This window comes from Gavialis gangeticus, unplaced genomic scaffold (assembly GCF_001723915.1).
Source record: "Gavialis gangeticus isolate Ggan-Ray unplaced genomic scaffold, GavGan_comp1, whole genome shotgun sequence".
Lineage (NCBI taxonomy): Eukaryota > Metazoa > Chordata > Crocodylia > Gavialidae > Gavialis > Gavialis gangeticus.
In genome coordinates this window covers 81,386,139-81,392,371 of record NW_017729034.1, presented here as the reverse complement: position 1 = coordinate 81,392,371, position 6,233 = coordinate 81,386,139, and the positions used below count along the sequence as shown (strand labels likewise).

The 6,233-nt window shown below is 41.4% G+C and overlaps 1 protein-coding gene across 1 annotated transcript in view; it reads left to right on the top strand.

Annotated features, from left to right (window-relative positions):
• PPP1R14C (protein phosphatase 1 regulatory inhibitor subunit 14C) overlaps positions 1-6,233 on the top strand; it is a gene marked incomplete at its 5' end in the record, with an annotated part of 102,065 nt that overhangs the window by 939 nt on the left and 94,893 nt on the right. The gene's annotated exons all lie outside the window — the stretch shown is intronic.

Here is a 6,233-nt window from a genome sequence, read left to right as displayed (position 1 = left end):
TGAAGATCGTTAAGTTATTAAAATAGGATAGCTACAGGACCCCCTTTCTGAAGGTGGCCTTCGGGTACAGTTCTGGATAATGTCCTTGAATTTAAAAGTCCCTTCCCCAAAAGCAGAACTGTAAGGATTTCTTTTTTTTTCCTCCGAGGTGCCAGCCAGCAGTCTGTAGTTTCTGCTCATCTTGGGCAAAATGTATATAGCTGAAAAAAAGAAAGAAAAATAATAATAAAAATTATACATGAACCTTCCCCCACTCCCCCCCCATAGAATCAGAGATCTGGACTCTGCCATTGTCGTACACAGTCTCCAGTAAAAACCCTCATGTTCACCTACTCCTTGCACCAAGTGCATTATTAACCCATAGTACAGAAGAGGGCTGCACAAAGACCAAGTTTAGGTGCATGTCACATGTTCTGCAAACAAACCTCAAATTCAGCACCTTGTCTTCCTGTCCAAATGCTTTTCTGACCACATGTTGAAAGAAAAAAGGCTGTGCTCAGCTGAGAAGCCCCTGCCCCCAAGGGCATAACTGTCTTCTAAAGAGGTCCTGGGGCTCATTCTGTACTACAGGTTAATAACGCACTAGGTGTAAGGAGCAGCTGAAAATAAGTTTTTTCACCAAAGATTATGTAGGATGGTGGCACATTGAGTCCATACCTATTATTCCTTTGAGATCTTTCTGTCAGTCTATCAATCTTGTTTTAAGCTATGCATGTTTTGTCCAAGATGAGATAAAAATGCAGATTTGCTGGCACCTTGGGGTGGGGGGAAGAGGGGAAATGAAATCCTTATGGTTTTAAAACTCTTGGTTCAGTTGGCCTAATAAAAGGTATTACCTCTAAACCAAGAGTTTTAGAGTTTTGTATTCCTCTTTGTTTCAGGCCAACATGGCTATAAAACGCATCCTTATGGTTCAGCTTTTAAAAGGTCTCACAAGTAGGTAGTTAGATTTCAGCAGAAGTTCCCTTCTGGCCTTTCCTGTCACCCTGGTTAGTTTTTGTGTAGAGATCTTTTTTTAAACCATCTTTTCTGGTATGACACCTTGGCTCTATTTAGGCCAAATGTGAAGTTTCCTGCTGATTTGAATAGAGCTGAAATTTCACCACAAGGGTCCCAGGGTGTGTCAACAAGGCAGGAAATGCCTGACATGTCTTGAGGTGTTTAATGCATCAAGTAGGTGTGAAGATCTGAATAACTAGACTTTGAACACCATGCACCCTCCTCACTTCAGGGTTGAGGGTTCATACAGAAATTACTTATAGGGAGGATGGAAAACAATTTAGTATGTTTTCCAGGTTTCCTGCTGGTCAAATGCATTAAAAAAATAAGTTGCTAAATGTATACTTAAAGGTTTTCAGAACTCGTAATAGAGATGATATCTTTTATTAGACCAACAAGATTTTTGCAAAAACATTTCTTTAATTACTTAAAGGTTTTGCATCATTTTAAAGCCTCACAGGTGAGCTGAGAGACTCCTTACCAGCTAAGAACTGCCTGCCCAGAGGAGGTTTCCATCTATTGACTCCTCTGTGAAATTCTATGAAATACCAGCTTTCATTTCTACCCAGGAAAACTTTTCCAGTCTCTTCTCCAGTGTCTGATGAAGGGTGTTTGTGCCTGAAAGCTTACAGTTAAAATTTTTTTTTTGCAAAAATCTTTTTGGTCTAATAAAAGGTATCACTTCTACCACAAGCCCCGATTACTCGAAGGCTTTTACATTCAATTCCATGTCTCCTTACTGTGGTTGCAGTGTGACTACACACAGGAGGTAGAATGTAAATGAAGAATTTGGTGACAGGGAAGAACCTTTGGAGCCCCCGAGTTCCACTCCTATGCAAACGATGAATCAAAACCTTATTTTCCTCCATGGGGAATAATTCTTGATGTGACAATTTTTTCTAATAAAAAAGAAAAGGAAAGGGTAAAATTGTTTAAAGTCTTGACTTAAGCGCTTAAGTGTGTGTCTTTCTGTGTGTCTGTCTCTTTTTGCAAAGTGGTTTATTAATCCCATTGGTTTTGAGAATGCTACACTTGAGGTCAAAATGGAGATTTGATTATGGCTCATTTTCATTCCGAGATTCTCAGACTCTTTATGATGCAATTTCCCTCCAGGTTTTTTTTTCTTTACAATTAATTAGCAAGCAGGCTGCATATCAGAAGTAATAATGGGTGAGAAAAGGGAGCTCAATTGAGAGTATTAGGTTAAAGTTAACTGCACAGCTCTTGAACTTTAAATAAACTCCCTTATGATTTATTTTTAGGCTGGGATGTGGCTCCCATGTTGAAACTTAATCAGCTGAACAAACTGGTAATAACTGTAACAGGAAGGCTGGCTGAGAGGAATTGGTCCTCATAATGTGGCATTGCTTGGATTCTGAAATCACTTCAAAATCCTTCAGATTTCACACTATCTGTAAAATATGTAATCTTGGAATAGCACATTAGTGTTAGTGTTCCCTGTCTCATCTGTTCAGTGACTTGGCTGTTGCAGCTTTCATTGACGGTAATAACAAGTAATAACCCTACAGTCCTGGGGAAGGAAAGCAGAAGAAGTATGACTGAGGGGTGTTTTGTAGCTTGGCGCAATGAACGTGTGCAAATAAATAAATCAATCTTGGACTCTGAAACTGTAACTGAATAAGGGTGCCTGCCCATCAATCTCAATTTATAAGGCATCTCCTAATGAATTGCAGTGAGAGGTTTTATTGATAAATCAACAGTTCCAATATTTATATTTTAAATATAAAATCTACATTTCTGTATTTTAAACTAGATAGGTAGTATTTTTTTCTGGCTTCCTGGTACACAGGAACAAATCCTGCCTGCATGTGATCTTCCTTCCTTCCTTGGGTTGAACTACTGCTAGTAGAAAGAAAACCCCCTAAAATCTGATATCAAACCAGATGAGAACTCTCTTGAGTGCATCTATTATTCATTATTTGCAAAACTTTTTTTGCCACTAACTCTAGATACAATATAAAACACTTGAAAACATGTAATGTCTGCAGGAAGGCTAATCCTATATAAAAATCAGATTTGGGGATTGGCCTAGCTTTAGTTGTGAAGGGTTGTCAAGGTCAAAAGGACACCCTGCAGAACTAGGGAATCTGGAATAGAAGGGGATGTATCCTAAGCTTCTAGTTAGCTGAGAGATCACTTCATGTAAAGATACTTTCAAAGAATGTTGAATGAAATGCAAGGTAATCCAACCTAACACTGGTTTGGTTGTGCTCTGGGCAGCTAGATTTCAGTGCACAAATATGAATCTAGCTTAAACTCCTGTTTGTATGAAGTGGGGCCACTTCAATAAGTTACTTTAGATTATGCCACATTTACACACTTTTAAATAGTGTCTTAGCCATTCTAGCTTTTTTTTGCAAATTGTAAGGTGGGAACAGGGTACCAAACTTGTATTGTAGGTCATTCTGATGAGTTTCTATAATCGCTGTAGTATATTAGTTTAAAAAAAATTCTTGTAAGAGAACTTTTTTTACAACACTAGCACTTCCAGAATTTTGGCTCAAGTTCGCTGTTTGTGGGTAAGGATTTCTGGCATCAAACAACCCACATTTGCGTAAAGGAATCGAAATTGGTGCATTCCACACCTGCATCCTCAGCGCAGAAATGATCCCAATTGAAATTCTCATATGCATCTTCTTACCACCTACCAAACTTGTACAACATTAAACAGTACCTCTGAATTTGCCATAGGAGCTATTGATTAAGCCTTATAAATAACTTACTGTGCTGAAAGGTACATTCTCCCCGCAATAATTTTTTAATTCTGTAATGAACAGAATTGTGGAAGTATACATGGAGGGAATATAGGTCATGAAAAACTTACAGGAAACAAAAGACAGGAGCTATAATATGGATTGTGCTAGATCTATTATGTTTGCACATTATTATATCCAAGAAAAAGGGTTATTAGGTTTATAATTGGACAGTTCTTGAACTTTAAGAGTTGAGGACGTTAGCCAACCACAGCTTCTTTGGTTACTGAGTACAAAAACCAATACGAATGGCAACAGCACAAGCTGTGTTGACACTTCTTTTTAATTTACTGGTCTACTTGGTTAATTTAAATGGATGGGCCATAGAGTTTAGAACAATAGGAAGCTCTATATCTTAAGAGAACAAGCTTCAACAGGAAATGAGCTTGTTTTTTGGTGAGAAAGGGATACCCAGTTGAAGCCTGATTTATTCTGGTGGACTGGCATGCATTCAACTGCCACAAAACATCAAGTTTTGCTTTTTTTTTATTTAAGTAAGTAGTACAGTCTTAAAGTAAGAGCAGCAGTAATTTTGGGTTTGTTTTGGAAATGGGTAAAAAGAAGACATGCATTTAACAAGGTCTCAAAAAGGGTTGCCTGATTGGCTAAGTGTGTATCTCAGTCTAGCAAACCTTAACCTGGCCTTTGTAATATGTTATTATCTGGTTGGGTTACAGCAGGATAATATACCTAGATATGAAATAATTGGCCTTTGGAAGGGTGGTTGGAGACTCCTCCTGGTAAAGAATGCAGCTTCTTCTCTTGTTGGGAATACTATGATGAATATGGCTGTTTTCCATGCTCTGTACTGACTTCCCATAGGATGTGGTCAAACTGAAGATGCAAGTCTTTACCTTATCAGTGCGTTATAACCAGGGCTCAAGATGTGTAAAAGAATATTTAAAACTCTGTGATGGAGACTATTGATGTCTAACTCAGCTCCTTGTGTGTGTGGGTGGGGTAGTGAGCGGCATGATGTGAAGTCAGTGGCGGCAGTGCAGAGTCACCAGCACTAGGTGGGCCCTGCAGAAGGGGCCGTGGCCTGTCTGCCCTGCACCCTGCTAGGGCAGTCGCCCTGATTCACCCCTCTCCCCTGGGACGTGTGTGTGTGTGTGTGTGTGTGTGTGTGTGTGTGTGTGTGTGTGTGTGTGTGTGTGTGTGTGTGTGTGTGTGTGTGCGCGCGCGCGCGCGCATGCATTAGCAAATTGCCTGTCAAGAATGATGGGCGGGGACAGAGCGCTGCCACCCACCACCCCGCACTGCTGCTGCTTCCCAGGAGCAGCAGGGGAGGGAAGCTTGTATGCGGTGGCTGCCACCGTCACCCATTGCCTTGCTTTGTCACCACTCTGCATCCAGCTGTGTGCCACTTCCCCTCCCTCCCCTCCTCCCCATGAGTGTTATGGACAGACAGACACATGGACTAAGCCCTTACATATATATATAGAGTGGATGCTGCCTATTGTACAGATAAGTCTCTCTAGTAGATGGAGATTTGTTGTGGAGGATCAGGTGAAGATGGTGGCCTTGAGAACGAAACAACTAAAGAACCATCACAGACCTTTCAGCTTCTTCCGAGTGCAGCATGCCCTCTTTCATTTTGCCTCCCATAATATACCTGCAAAGTGCCGGGTGACAAAACTACCAATAAATAAAACAGGAGTAATTCCCCTTGCCATAAAAACCTCACAGTATTTCCCTTGAAGTGATAGTGAGAGAGGACCATATTTAACTGTACTTTGTTTTTTTTGCAGTTTTCTGGAAGATGTGCAGATACAGTGATGATCAGCAGGGATTTTTGATTTCAAAAAAATCCAAAATTTTTCTCTGATTAAAAACCCCCAAATCCACATTTTCCATGTTTAAAATGAAGCGCCACTAATACATATACTGTGTTCAACTGATTTTATAGACACACAGGCACACAGACACGGTTTTATTGATATATTTTAAATTTTAAAGCAGTTGGAAGCCTACCGGTGCCTCAATCGTTATCATAAAATTAAATTCTAAATATCTATGTATTTTGGTGTTAAACAACAAAAATTTAATCATGGAAAATCAGAGTTCCCCCTGCCACAGAGCTCCCTGTGCCTGGTTTGTTCTCCAGGACACAGGTCTAGCTGAAGCCCTCCTCCACCCCGCGCCTGTCCCCCAGCTTTGTGACCCTGAGCAGCCCTGATATGCCAGTGCCCCTCACTCCCAAGCCACAGCCCCCCCCAGCCCTGCTGGTGCCCCTCACTCCTGACCCCCAGTTCCTGTCTACCCCCTGCTCACTTCCTCCCAGCAACAGCTCCCCCCTTCTCCCTCCCCCACACAATGATGGGGTCCAACTCTGGGTGCTTCCCCCCCCGCCAACTACTTTCTGGCACTAAGCAGCCCTGACATGCCAGTGCCCTGCCACAGGCCCCCCCAGCCCTGTCAGCATGACTCATGCCCCTCTTCCCAGCCACTGCTAGCCCT